The following is a 15,755-nucleotide window of genomic DNA, read 5'->3' as shown; positions in this document are numbered from 1 at the left end:
TTATCAGAAATTTGGTTTAATTCAATAAATTACAGCAAATGCTCGATAAGCTCAAAATGTAAATACAACTGAATGTCAAAAGTTACACTATTAAAAAAATTAGAAAACAATGACATAAAAATGACAAGTCATTTACACAATCATGTCTAGGGGGAAAATGCTTAACCAAACAAGGGATAGGGACAATCACAAAAAAATATAAGACAGAATATTTGATTATATGAAATCAAAAAGCTTTTTCTCAAACAAAATCAGTATATCTTAGGATAGGAGAAACTGTTGATTGAGGGAAAATTTTTTTGCATCAAATATCCCTGATAAGAGTCTGATAGGATAGATAGATAGATAGATAGATAGATAGATAGATAGATAGATAGATAGACAGACAGACAGACAGACAGACAGACAGGGAATTAACTTAAACATAGGTGGCTAAAAGGTACTCCCCAATGCATAAGTGATCAAACTGCATAATAAACAGTTCTCATATAAGCAACAAGAGGGCAGAGTCAACATTTTCTCTGATCTCTATGATCTATTAGACCTTTCCAAAACAGAAATTATATGCTAAAGATAAGGCAACTTCAACTGTCAACATGATCTAGGACACCCAGAATCCAAAAAAAGGTAACCCCAACCCCTCCCCCAAAAAGTCCAGGGACTTATGCTCACTGACCCTAAGGTCACTCAGCATGCCTACTCCACCTCCCACCCTATCAGCAGTGAGACCACACTAGCAGACCCTAGACTACAACATAAGTTTACATCAAAATCCATCCCTGCTTCAGGGTCTCCCCCTCCCTCTTTCTGGTGCTGTAGAGAAACCAGCTCCAGGCAACCGAAATTTACCTGGGTTTTGGCAGCCAGCTTGTCCATAGTTCTTCAGAATTAAAAGCTTGCCAACCCAGAAGTACCAATGCTATAAAACACAGAGGGAGTGTGACAGTCACCAGGACAGGACACAGTGCATTTGAAGAGCTGTATAGTACTTCACCAAGTAGTACTTCACCAAAACCAAGAGAAAAGGCACAGTGTCTTAGCTGGGGCCAGTTCTGACCATCCAAAAGTCACTTGGGACAGAGACCTAGGCTGACAAATGATCATTTGCCCACTATCAGAAGAGATCAAAAGCTTTGAGATTCAACCCTAAATGAAACCATAATCAGAGGAGAGAGAGTCAGGAAGTGGCTGATAAGGAAAATGAAGAGAAGAGGGAAGACTGAAAGTACCAAAGATCTCAGGAAGAAGAAATATCAAAGACCTTGAACATAAGCAGATAAATCAACAGGGAAAAGCAGTAACAACAGAAGGAAATATGGTCTTCAGATGTAATAAATTAGTTCAACAATCTCTGAATAAATACTGGAAAATAAAGGGAAATGATCCAACACTTGATGAGAAAGAGGACATTGTAGAATGTGAGGAGAACATGGAATTATAACACACTATTCCAGAGTGGTTTGAAAGAGAAATGAGAATTATGAGAGCAGAATTTATAATGAACAAAACAGAAAAACTGGAATCTGCAATGTCAAGCGTCACCAAAGAAACAAAAGAGAGAATGAAAGATTGGGAATGTAAGTACACAGAAGTGAAGAATAACCTAGAAGAAGAGAAGCAAAAAACAATAACATTAAAAGTTATTTTAAATTAATTTAAATGTAATATAATTAATTAAAAGTTATTTATTTACTGTATATAAGCAAAACATACTGATCTCAAACATAGCATGCACAGATGTGACAAACTAAGGTTCATAGATCTCCCAGAAGAACACAACTGGCCAGAACTTCTAATCATAGAAAACAAAATTCATATTAAAAGAATTCACCGATCACCTCCAGAAAAAAAAAAACCCAAGGCTGTAAAATCCAAGACACATGGTGGTTAAATTTAATAATTCAATTCAGAAACAACAATTCTGCAAGCCATCAGGAGAAAAATCTTCAAATACAAAAGAAAGGTTACTAAAATAACACAAGGTTATTCTACAACCACTAGAAAAAGTGTGAGAGAATAAAATAATATGTCCCAAAGAGCACTGGAGTTCAGGATGTAGCCCAGGTGGTGATATATCCCACAAATCTGAGCTTAGCCATACAGGACAAAAGATGAACAAGTGTTGTAAGAAATGTTTGTAATGAATACATAGAAGCACAGGAAGATTTATATAAACTGATGAAGCCTGATGTAAGCAGACCCAAGAAAACTATATATAGTGACTATAACAATGCAAATAGAAAGAACACACCCCAAAATCAAAAGCAAATATAAGGATCAAATGGAACTTGAATGAAGATACCCCCAAGTTACCCCTTTGTGGAAGCGGGAAGTCCACAGGTGTTATACATTACACATGCTTTTGGACTCCTTCAGTGTATCAAACAGTTGTGCTGATTTTTCCTCCTTTTCCTTTCTAAAAAAATATTATTTGTCATATCGGATAGCTACCTGGGAGGGAAAGGGAAGGGATACATCACATATTATGATGATTTAAGAATCAGAAAATATCAATGAAGACTTGTTTAAATGAAAAAAAGTAGTTCTCATAAAAGGAAATGCAAGCTATGAACATGTGAAAAACTGTTCGAAATATCTAAGAAGAAAAGTTCAAATCAAAATGATTATGAGCTTTTACCTCAAACCCGACAGATTGGTAAAGATGACGAAAGATGGAATTAGTCGATACTGGAGGGACTGCAGCAAGTCAGACACATTAATATACCATTGGTGTAGCCATGAACTGCCCCAACCATTCTAGAAAGCAATTTAGAATTGCACTTTTGAAAAAAGTGCCTAAAATAACCATATCTTTTGACCCAGATATCCTACTGCTAGACATATACCAACAAGGGGCTCACAGAAAGGTTTAATATACATATATATGTGTGTGTATGTATGTATGTATATATACATACACATACATACATATATGCACATGTAAATTCACAGCAGAAATTTTTACAGTAGCAAGAAATTGTAAAAATAGTACGTACCTATCACATGGGGAGTGGAATATCACTGGGCCACACACTATGAATTTGAATAATACAAAGAAGCATGGGAAGACTTCTATGAACTGATGCAGTGATAAAAGCAGAACCAGGCAAATAATAGACGTAATATAAAAGGAAAGAACAATAAAAAAATTGAATACTGCAACAACCAAAAATATCTTGTTTATGAAGCATGACCTATAATCTGACCTGAAGCTCTGAGTAATAATGACTCTTGAAAGTAGAAATATTTACTTTCTAAGTAACTGAATTATTTGGAGGGGTCTCTTTAATACACTGTAAAAAAAAAAAAACACAAGGCAATACCAAATAAAACTGTAGCAAAGAGAAGACAGAGGCTGTGGGACTGGTCTCATAGCAACAAGTACTGCTTCAGCGTGCAAACCCACACAGTGAAATATGGTCCTGCAAAGCTTACAAATAGCTCTGTGTTCTACAATTTAACAACTTGTACTCCTCAACAGGAAATTTTGTTTGCTTAGGAAAGTCACTGTGCTTAAAAGGATAACTAATGTTGCTCACATTAGCCTCTAAAAGAAAAAGCAATCAATTTAAAAATAATACTTCTCCACTATTATGAGAGGTCTATCTGACTTCCTTCCCAAATTTTTCATTACCTCCCTTACAATCCCTCCCTCTTTTTTTTTAAGGAGCAACTTGGATCCCACATTTTCCATAAGTAGGATTATGTAGGGAACACTGGAAAGATCACCTAGATTTGGAGGCAGAAGACTTGTGTTTTAGTCTCAAATCTTTCATTTATAAAGAAGAGGCTTGATTGCAGGGTCTCTAAGGTTCTTTCTTGATAAATCATCCAGTAATTTTATGGAGCCTTTCTTGCTTCTTCCAGATGGAAATAATCTTTTCTCCCTAGAATCTGTCAGAGCACTTTGACCCCTTCCTTTGCAGTTCTTGAATTCCGTCTTATTCACAGTTGCCTGCGCATATTCTATTGAAAGAAGAGACTATGTTTTTTCCATCCATCTTCCCCAGTCCCCAGGCTTTTATCTATGATTTCACTGTTGTAGGAACCACTCAGTGTAAATCCCAGTGTAGAACCTCCATCTAACAATGCAGATTAGTAACTAGTCTGTATTTTATAGTCTTAGAAAATTGTCTGGGAAATCCACAGGTAAAGTGAATTGCCCATGGTCACACAGTTAGTACATGTAAGAGATAAGAACTTGAATCTGGGCCTTCCTGACTCCAAAGTCAGCTCTCCAGGCACTAGATCACCTCCTAACTGGTACACGCTTGAGTTTTTACTAAATTCAATTGTGTTTCCTCTGCTAAGGCAGAAGATAACAGAATTACAGAGGCTTAAATGAAGGAATTTAATGAAGGAATTAAATTTTATCTTTGGGTAGGACTATATTGATGTATTATTGGTTGTGGGGTTTTTTCTTTCACTCAAGTCCTTCTCTAATGCCACATGCAGAGGAAACTCATTCAAGAGGGGAACAAGCATCCACCTGGATGAAATCATTGAATTTTTGAAGTATCTAAAGTATTAAAATGTCTTGATTACTTAATTTTGGTGCCAAAGAACATACTTTCCTTATCCCACTGTGCAAAGTCACCACATATATCATTGCTGGCTCTTTGTGATCAGGGCTTTCTTTTCTAGATATTCATTAGCCATCTTTTAATAGTACACTGTAGAATTTTGTTGAGTTGAAAACAAGCACACGGACTCAGAGTTAGCTCCCTTTTTTGCAAATCAGTGTCATATATATACTCCTCCAAACCTGACCCAAGAATATAAAGGCTTGGCATGCTCCTGGACCCCAGGATCATGAACTCAACCACAGTAAGTAGATGCTCTCTAACTAGGTCATCATTATCGACTCCCGAGTAGTCATTTGGGCTCTGGCCTTTCCAGGTCAGAGAAAACAGTAGCAAAATAAGAGTTGAACAGCTCCATCTTCTCTCCATAATAATATTCCCATCTATACCAAGCACTTGTCTAACTGTTTAGGGGAATCCTCTTCTTTTGTCCAATATAACCATACTCCTTTTTGTTGTTGGGCTTTCTATATCATCCTCAGTTCATTCTGAATGTTAGCACCTTGGATACTCTTCTTCCAGGAGCATGCCAAGCTTTTATATTTTTCTACCAATCAATCAATCAATCAAAACATATTTATTATAGTCTCTAGTTCCTGTGCTCCAGAAGTCAACGCTCCTCCACCCTGTTTCTTGGCTCTGAGTATTCGCTGGTTGTGCTTATTCCACCCTCCATTTTTTGTCATATCCTTCCACTCTCTGAACTCCTTACCCAGGTCAGGATTTTCTTTTGCCTTTAGAAATCCCTTCTTTTCTGCCTTCTCAATGAGCCTTCTCAATTTTTTTTCATAAATATAACACTGATAACCTGGAGAGTGGGAAGGCATTTCTCAAACTCCACCCTTTTCTCTCTAGAAAGAACAGTTATGTGTTTTCTTTCACATTGTGACTAACATGGAAATGTTTTGCTTGATTATACATGTATAACCTACATCAAATGGTTTACCATCTCAGGGAGGAGAGAGGGGAGGGAAGGAGGGAGAGAATTTGGAATTCAACATTTTAAAAAAAATGAATGTTAAAAATTGTTTTTACATGTGATTGGGAAAAAATATTATTAAAACAGAAGACCAGTCTGACCTTTGAGCACAGATTGTAGCCACTTGGCCTTGGCAAAAGTACAAACATCCCACGCTATATGAAGGCAACTGTGATGTTCTCTCTGCTTTCTGACCTTTCCAGAAGTGAGATCCTTCGTGCTCTCCTGTTCTTGGTAGGGTTTCTCCTAGAGATCTAGTATGGCAAGCTGCTTTGGGGGGTTCCCAATTCTGGAGTTATCACTCTCTTCACCAAGTCAGCACATTGACAGCCACATTCAACTTCCTTTCCATTGTCTTATTAACTTCTTACCTTTTCTTATTACCACACTTCTACTCAGTTCAAGAGGTTTTTTTCCCAACTTTTCAAATCTTCCCAAAATCCCCCCTCCCCAAATTCAATCGATGGCTTTCTTTATCACTTTGGACCTCTCAAAATTACCTTCACAGTTCCTTCTCCTCCTTCTTTAGCTCAAGTCATTCTGCCCCTCCCAACTAAATTTAAAAGTCCTTCTACTTATTAAAACACACAAGTAATCAAGGGCAAAATTAGAACTCAAACCCAGGTCTTTTGATTTCAAATCTCATGTTCTTTCTACTGTGCTACAGGAAAAATTTCAACAGGTGGAGATGGGAAGTGTTCATTCTGGAAAGATCCATGTGGGCACAAACTTAGTAATGACAACACTTCATATTTAGATAACACTTTAGTGTTTACAAATCACTTTCCTCACAATGATAATCTGAGGTTGGCTGCACAGCCCTTATTGTCCAGGGTCATACAACTACTAAACGGCACAGCTAGATCACAATGTAGATTCACTACATCATAATTGGTGGTTCTACTCTCTTACGTCAAATGGAAATAGCCTTAGAAGCTTCATTGGGAATTTTAGTGAAATCGATGAACTTTTCATAATCATAAAAAAGAGATATTCCAAAAACTAATGCTTTCATAAAAAAACTGCTATGTTACTGGTAGGTTATTGATGATCATTTTTATAAGTATTTTTCAAGCAATTCATATCTGCAGGCATTTAACACACTTCATCGATATTTTTCCCATTTTACAGATGAGGAAATGGATTGTTGTCAATTAAGTTATTTACCCAGTAAGTCGGTTGCACACAAAGAGGACTCATAGTACTCAACCAGATGCTTAGCTCATGGAGCCATATTGTCTTTTCTGTGATGCCTCATGTGGTATGTTTCAATCTGTTCTTTTCCCGTGGACACAGCTATACTAAAGGCAACTAGGTGGTGCAGTGGATATATAGTATCAGGCCTACAGCCAGGAGGACTTGAGTTCCAATTTAATCTCAGACACTTGCAAGTTGCCTGATCCTGGCTAAGTCACTTCAATCTGTTTGCTTCAGTTCCTCACCTATAAAATGAGCTGGAGAAGGAAATGGGAAATCACTCCAGTATTTTTGCCAAGAAAACTCCAAATGGGGTCAAAAAGAGTCAGACATGAATAAAAAATGACTGAACAACAACTAGCCAAATATATAAACTAAATCTACTGTATAGATTGAGAGGCATTGTGGCCTAGGGAAAAGTACACTGGACTTCAAATCAGCAAACGAATTTGAGTCCTAAACCTGAGTTTCAATTTCCTGCTTTGTAAAATGCAGATTATAATCTCTGATTTGCCAACCTGAAAAAGTTGTGAAGAAAATGCTTTGTAAACCTTAAAGTGCTATATAATGTGAACTGTTACTGTTATTAGACCTACATGCATGAGAATCAAAAACAAAATCACTAAAGAAGTACTCCCTACCTCTTGTCCTACCTTCTCCAATCTCCGTGGCTTTGATCCCCTCATGGCTAAAATGAATATCCCCCCTTAGTCTCCCCCAAAACATCTGATGAAATCCTTCACTTCCTTCAAAATACAACTGAGGTGTGACCTCTTCTATGACAGCTCCCCAGATCCGCAGCATGGTACTATGGAAACATGGATTTGAAAACAGAAGTCCTAGATTTGAGCGTTAGTTCTGCCATTAATGAGTTCTGTGACCCTGGACAACCTACTTTCCTTCACTGAATCTTTTTCCTCATCCTTATCCTTGAGCTACCTACCTCATATGGTAATTACTTTGGCCTTCTGATGTATCTGTGACTTCACAGCCATGGACAGTCATCCAATAATGCAGATCACAATTCATCTATACCTATTATCCAATGCAACTGTAGTCGAAGTCTCCCCATAAATCTTCCAGAAGGGATGCACCAACATGCTAAGGACCTTCTCCTGACACTGTATGGATACCAATGAAATGTGAGGCTACCAATTAGCCTTCCCTCTTGCTATAAAAAGAAAATCTATCTTCTCTTCCAATTATAAATCTGACCCTGATGATATCCTTTATTATACACCTCCTACAAAATTTCTCTTTGATGATGTATTTGCCATAGGCCAGGTCTGACTCACACTGGTCCAGCAGATCATGTTCAGCATTGGAATGAAACGACCACAAACCATTTAATAAAAAGTTTACTTAACAATAGCATGGAAAATATATTCTGCAAGGATAGAGCATTGATTCAGTCAGGTACAGCTTCCCACACCTCCATATTTGCCAAAAGCATATGTCATGTCAAGCCTGAGGAGCCTATGAACTCTCAGGTGCTAGCTTTGGTACTTAAGCAATTTGGAAGCTCTGTCAACAATTACAATATTATTCCTTTGGAGCAATTATGTCTTAAGGACAGTTCAGCTACCTTTTAAGGAAAAATTGCACTAAGTCTAAGTAGGGTAGATGTTACCTGTACATCCTGTGCCATGGTGGGTAAGGTCCTAAAGACTCTTTTAGAGAATCTTCAACGTCTGAAATGATCTTTTGGTTATTACTAGACAGAACCTGGTATAACCAACACTGAAATCTGAGCTTAATGTAGCAGGTAAAAAAAATGAAAGACAGAAAAAGAGACAATAGGCAATGTGATGAACCCTGAAGAAATGACCATGTATGGAGGGGAATAGACATTAGAAATCCCAGACTTCACCTTTGCTCTTCAGAAGGACAAGGTCCCAGATCTCAACAGTCTGCTGAGTGGGAACAACCCCAGGAATATCAGGGCCACAACACAGATGATGACAACCAGCACTGTTGCTGATCCTTTACACAAGATTGTCTGTAGTAAAGTAGCTAAGGGAGCTCTTGTATGAAGCCCATCCAGACTCAAGACAAGAATTTTCCCTGTACTACCACTCATTCAGTGTTCCCTAGGCCCACCAGCCAGGGCCTCCTCATTCCTGGGAGTCCCATCAAGGAAGTACCCAATCTTTATCCCTTGTTGTTGAGGGACTTCTCCCTTATTCCACAGGGACTAGGTAAATAATTTTACCTCCCTCTTGTCATTAGAAGCAAGGCACCTCCCAAATATTCTATATTATGGTCCCCCAAACTCTCCCTAGGAAGGAGCTATACCTTGATCACTCTGGCAGCAGCATGGAAGGGCATTATCAGTTATAGATTATAGCAAGCAAAGGGTTATACTGGACTTGCTGCTAGTGGGACTGGTGCTGCTATCCACTGTACTGCCACTGGGGTCCATGTTCTGCTGCCCCAGAAAGGGCAGAGTGCTTCTCCTGACCCACTATGCCAGAATCCAAGCTCCTCCCACCCCAGGCCAAACTCTACATCCTTTAGTGGAAGAAGGGGGAGTTAGTAATGCTACTCCCTGCCCATACTGCCACTTTCCCTGTCTCCCTCTACTAGGCTGAGTGTTCTCCTCCATGAAGAAGTACTGCTTCCTCACTATGCCAAAGCCTAAACGCAGCTACTGATGCTAGAATGACCATCTTATAATCACTATTTGCTCAACTATGCTTGGTGATAGAGACAGAAAAAAAAGCAAGAGAGGAAGCCAGAGTCTTATCTAGGCCAGCATATGTGCTATTGTTGCCATGTGAGAACAGTCACCATTTCTGCTGAGACAAGGGAGAGTACCTAGGGCTTGCACTGGAGGGTACCCCAAAGTCCCTCACCCACTGTTCTCTGAAAGTCCCACAGACAAAAATGATTAGAGTTAATAGGTCATGAATGAGAAAAGAAGCTGTCTTTCCTTTTAAATGGACACAGCCCCTAAACCCTCTTCCCCTCGGAAAATTAATTTACTTGTGTTTGGCACATTTGTTCATGTCCTTAATTCAGGAAAGGTCTCTAGGATCTTGGAGAGGTTCAGGCGCTGTCCTTTCAACTGACTTCCCCTAAAGGGTCTTAACAAAGTCTACATGGCTCAGCTTTTAATATAAAAAGTCCCAAGCATTCATAAGATCATAGATTTAAAGCTGGAAGAGGCTTAAAAAATCAAGTCCATCATGTTCAATCCCCTCATTTTATAAAAAAGAAAAGTGAGACCTAAGATATGATTTGACTTGCTCAAGGTTATATAAGTAGTAAGTGATAAAGCTGGGATTTGAACACAGAACCTCTGATTGCAAATCCAGTCTTCCATGGTATCACAATTCAATCCCCAATTCCAGTTGTAGAAAGGGCCCTGGTCCATCGCAATTGGTGAATCTGAAAATTTTTAATCATCCCAAATACAAAGTTAAGTAAATTCCCCAAATGACATTTGACATTTATTATCTTTGGGCCATGGCTATTAAAGACCGAGCACATGAACTCCCGAGTCACAAGATGGTGGACTCAGCATTTTCTCTGATCCTCACACTCTCTCAAAGCTCTTCCAAACAGAAATTATGAATCAAAAATAAAACAACTTCATCTGCCTCTATGGTTTAGGACATGTAGAATCCAAAAGAGTGTGAAAAATCAACCAACCCAAGAGATGATGCTCACTGACCTTGAGTTCACTTAGCACCCATACCTTCCACACAACTGCACACAACAGTGCAAGGCTGCACTGGCAAATCCAAGGACCCAACTCCTATGTCCTGGTCCCCTCTCCTTCCTTCTAGTGCAGTGTACACCATGGCTCCAGACTGTGAAAATCTTCCCCTGCCATTACAGACAGCCAGGCAGCCACAGCAAATCATGAGTAAAAGACTCATGATTACCCCCATAGCACCAGTGTGACAGTTCTCTGGCAGTGGTACCAGCAAAGAAAAGCTCTAAACTGCTGCTGCCAAGTCAAGGGAACTAAGGAACCTGGTGTGGAACAGGATACCATGAGTGTGGGGGACTGTGCAGCATTCCACCAAGTCTGAAAGAAAGAGCACAGCATTCAGCTGGGGCCAGTTCTGACCACCAAAAAGTCACATAGAGACCTAGACAGGTGAACTGGAGATCCAGCCCCCAAGGAAACCACCATCAGAGGAGAGAGTCAGAAAGTGAATAGGGGACAATCATGGGGGGAAAAATAAGACGGAAATGACCAAAGATCTCAGGAAGAAGAACTATCAGAGTCCTTGAACATAAGCAGATAAGTCAACAGAGAAAACATTAATAACAGAAGGAAAGATGGACATCACCTATAATGTCTGTTCCACAGTGGATTGTTCCAAAGGTCATGCCCTGCTCAGTACCAGGAAGAACATAGCTACAGGTTCCCATGGGTCACCCAAAGAGGACTAGCTCTTCAGTCAGCTGGTAATCCACAGCAATGGGGGGATGGTACAGAGAGAAAGCTTGAGTGGACCCCTTCCTGTGCACCAGTACGGTCCATTCTTTCCCATCTACCACCTGTTGTTCCACCTTGGCAATGTGAGAGATGTCATAGATCACATGGAGGTCCAAGTCCTCAGGGTTTGTGTTAAAGATGTTGGTAAAAGTCTATTGGATCTAGAAAAGAAGCACGTGACCCAGGAATAGTTTCCAGTGGCTGCCCCTCAGGGGAGTTAATCTGTTCACAGGCTAACTGGTGGTAATCTTGTCTCTCTTCATAGATTTTTCCATAGCCACAGTGCACTTGTAACTACTTGAAGGCCCAGGCCTCTGTTGCTACTGTGGATCATCACATGCCCTTGTCCCTTGTGGTCAATGTCCATCTTCTTAGCAACATACTCATTAAACATATAATCTATGGCTTGGTCTTCAGCATAATGATGTATTGCTCCCAGGGTCCCATGTGGTGGAAGGTCTCTCTTCTTAACCCTGAGGAAGACTTTGTTGGGGTCAGCTTGTGACCATACCCATATTCCTCTGAGTACTCCTTGTCCTTAGCCCAGGCATAGCCTTCTCATAGAAACCAATCCACCCCCATCCCCAGAGACTTCTCTAAGTCCTTGGCATTCATTGGGATAACTCCTTTTGATTCCACCCCAACAGAAATGTGGTCAAATGTGGTTTAGTCAAGTTGCTCCTTCACAAATGGGATATCACTTTTATTAAGGTTGGTTTTCAGAAAACAAGTACCACAGGTGATGCCAAATCTGACACCACCTGGGGACATTATGGCTTCTGGGTCACTTATATCAAAAGCAGCCATATTTCCATTTCCATTTCCAGCAGCAAATCCATAACTAGAATGGTCAACAGGAAACCCAATAGATCTATGAACAATTCTAGGTAAAGCTGCCACATTGCCAATCTGTTTCATTGCTGGCAGGAAGCCACTAATACTTCCACCTCAACAGGCATTTCTTAATAGCTCAAACAACAGGGGATCATTCACAAAGAACACTCCTTTCACCTGTGTATTTGGCAGGAAGCCACTCTTGATCCTCCAGCAGCTCTTGTGAGTCTTGTCCAAAGCTAGTCATTGTAGCTGTGGCTCATGGTAACCCCTGACCCCAGCTCTGCCTCAGTCCCCTCAGCCTCTTCTGGCCACAATGAATCAGTCCCCATTGTATGGTGCAACACTTCCCTTTTCTATGCTTCTATTGTATCTTATATTTGAAAATCAAAATTTCTGTTTAGCCTTTCATCAGGAAAGTTCAAAAGCCCCCTTTTTCATTGAATGTCCATGTTTTCTCCTGAATCCTTGTGGTCAATTTTGCTAGGTAGTTTATTCTTGATTGTCATCCAGGCTCTTCCACCTTCCAGAATATCATATTCCAAGTCCTCCAATCCTTTAATGTAGAAGCTGCTAAATCATGTATAATCCTTACTATGGCTCCTTGATATTTGAATCATTCTTTCTGTCTGCTTGCAGTATTTTCTCCTTGACCTGAGAGTTCTAGAATTTGGCTATGGTATTCCTTGGAGTTTTCATTTTGGAATCTCTTTCAGGAAGTGATCAGTGGGTTCTCTCAATGACTATTTTAACCTCTGGTTCTATGATATCAGGGCAGTTTTCCTTGATAATTTCTTAAAAGATGCTATTCAGGCTCCTTTTTTGGTCAGGGATTTTAGGTTGTCCAATAATTCTTAAATTAGATTTCCTGGATCTATTTTCCAGGTCAGTTGTTTTTCCAATGATATATTTTACATTTTCTTCTTTTTTTCATTCTTTTGATTTTGTTTGATTAATTCTTGATGTTTCATAAAGCCATTAGCTTACACTCACACAATTCTAAATTTTAAGGAATTATTTTCTTCAGTTAGCTTTTGTACCTCCTTTTCCATTTGCCCAATTCTACTTTTTAAGCTGTTTTCTTTTTTTAAGCTGTTGATTCTTTTTTCATGATTCTCCTGCATAACTCTTATTTCTTTTCCCAATTTTTCTTCTACCTCTCATTTTATTTTTAAAATCCTTTATGAGCTCTTCCAGGAGGACTTTTTAGGCTTGAGACCAATTCATATTTCTCTTTAAGGCTTCAAATATAGACATTATTGTCCTCTTCTGAGTTTGTATTTTGATGTTCCCTGTTGCCATATTAGCTTTCTATGGTCAGAATATTTCTGTCTTTTGCCCATAAAGTTGAGCTCTGCTCCTGGGGTACAGGGGGCACTGTCTCAAGCCTCTTATGCTGGAGGATGTTCACTGGCTTTCTGCACCAGGGTCTCCAGGGCTAGCAGTTTGCCCACTCCACTGGGGTTGCTCAGCCTATTAAGTTAAGCCTATTGCACTGGAGGTTCCAGGGCCTGCAGTTTGCCTGCTTTGTTGGATGCTGGAAGCCTCACAACTGGCCTGCTATGCTACTGGCCTCCTGGGCCAGGATCATGGGCCCTGGTTGATGATCTGTGCTGAGGCTAGGGGCTTCCCATTGGCTTGCCTAGACATTGACCACACTGGGCTGCATTCCCCTTTTACCGCCCTTCTAAGATATCTTGGGCTGGAAAATTGTTTCACCTCATCCTTTTGTAGGTAGTCACTCAAGGATTTATTTTGAGGTATGATTTAAAGTTGTTTTGAGGGAAACTGGGAAGAGCTCAGGCAACTTCCTGCCTTTTCTCCACTATCTTGGCTCTGCCACCTCTATTCAGATGAAATAGGAAATAATGAACAAAAGGAAGGCACTGGAATGAAGAGGGGTTGGGGAAGGCTTATGGTAGAAGGTGGGATTTTAGTTAGGACATAAAGGAAGCCAGGGAGGTCAGTAGTCAGAGAGGAGAAGGGAGAACATTCTAGACATGGGCAACAGTTAGAGAAAATACCCTGAGCTAAGAAATGGAATGTCTTATTTACAAAACAGTCACAAGGACTCTGTGGAAGGAGTTTAGGTTATGAAGGGCTTTGGATGCCAAACAAAGCATTTTGTATTTGCTCCTGGAGACATTAGGGAGCTCCTGGAGTTTACTGAGTGGGGGTGGGGGTGTGACAGGGTCAGACCTATACTTTAGGAAAATCACTTTGGTGGCTAAATGGAAAATGGATTGGAGTGGGGAGAGACTTGAGGCAGGCAGAACCACTCCCCTCCAGCAGCTATTGCAATAGCCAAGGAATAAAGGTAAGAGGCGCTACAAAAGTGTGGTAGCAATATCAGAGGGGCAGCTAGGTAGTGTGGTGGATAGAGCATCAGTGCAGGAGTCAGGAGGACCTGAGTTCAAATCTCATTTCAAACACTTAACACTCACTAGCTGCGTGACCTTGGGCAAGTCACTTAACCCCAATTGCCTCATCCTGGGTCATCTCCAGTCATCCTGATGAATATCTGGTCACTGGATTCAAAAGGCTCTGGAGGAGAAGTGAGGCTGGTGATCTGCACAGCCCTCCCTTACTCAAAACAAAGTCAAGTGCAAGTCATGTCATTATTTCTCTGATGGCATGATCTTCTTTTGCAATGAAGGACGAACACACAAGCAGTATCAGGCGTGAGAAGGGGGCATATTCAAGAGAAAATGCAGGAGGGAATGGAATAATGTTTTCCAAAAAAGCAATGGAACTTATGATGCAGCCCAAGGTGACTTACGCTGTAAATCTGAGCTTAACCACACATGAAAAAGGATAGATATTCAATAATAAAGACACATTTGAAATACTTTTAGAAAGGAAACCAGAACTGAAGAGATTGCTTGCTTCTCAAACACCTGAAACAACAGAAATGCTGAAGGAGTGAATAACTGTAGCAGCCAAGGACAGCAACAGAGAGACAGCAGAGAGATCAGAGAGACTTTTTTCTAAATGTACACAAAGGAAAAGGAGTGAGGGTGGAAATCTGGTAGGGGTAAGAGTGAAGGGGCATTATGGACAACACCAGTGACACCCTGACTACAGGTGAATCAATGTTTGATTGCTTCATGGGGCTACATTAATGATAAAAATAATAAAATCTAACATTTATATAGTACTTACTATATGCCAGGCACTATGCTAAGCACTTTGCAATTATTCTCACAGCCATCCTAGGAGGTAGGCACTATTATTATTCCCATTTTATAGGTGCTATTATTATTATTTATTATTCTTATTTAATTATTTTATTATTCCCATTTTATAGATGGGGAAACCAAGACAAACAGATTAAGTGACTTGCCCAGGGCCGTAAAGCTAGAAAGTATCTAAGGCCAGGTTTGATGCAGGCCTTCCTGACTATAGGTCCAGCACTCTATTTACTGCACCATTACAACATAGGAGAGTATGTGAAGGGGGAGGGGGGCAGAGGACAGGGGCGCAGAAAGGAATGTGTGATGTGTTGGGATTAAATCAAGGTCTAGCAATAAGGGGAAGGTGACCCTTGTGGTCTCATAAAGAGAAGACCCTATAGGTCTTTCCCCTATAGCAGAGTGGATAAGGGTGGAGAGAGAGTAAAAAGGGAGGAGGAGAAAAGAAGAGGGCCTTAATATGGAGGTGGGATTTATACCATGGATGCAAAGATTGTTCAATATCAGGAAAATGATCA

General features: G+C 40.1%; 1 pseudogene; it reads right to left on the bottom strand.

Moving 5' to 3' along the window:
- Positions 1 to 1,723: 1,723 nt before the first annotated feature.
- Positions 1,724 to 15,319, bottom strand: LOC140516155 (RNA-splicing ligase RtcB homolog pseudogene; annotated as a pseudogene).
- Positions 15,320 to 15,755: the final 436 nt, after the last annotated feature.

This window comes from Notamacropus eugenii, chromosome X (genome assembly GCF_028372415.1).
Source record: "Notamacropus eugenii isolate mMacEug1 chromosome X, mMacEug1.pri_v2, whole genome shotgun sequence".
Classification (NCBI taxonomy): Eukaryota; Metazoa; Chordata; class Mammalia; order Diprotodontia; family Macropodidae; genus Notamacropus; species Notamacropus eugenii.
The sequence above is the reverse complement of the archived record's forward strand: the minus strand, read 5'-3'. Positions and strand labels throughout refer to the sequence as shown.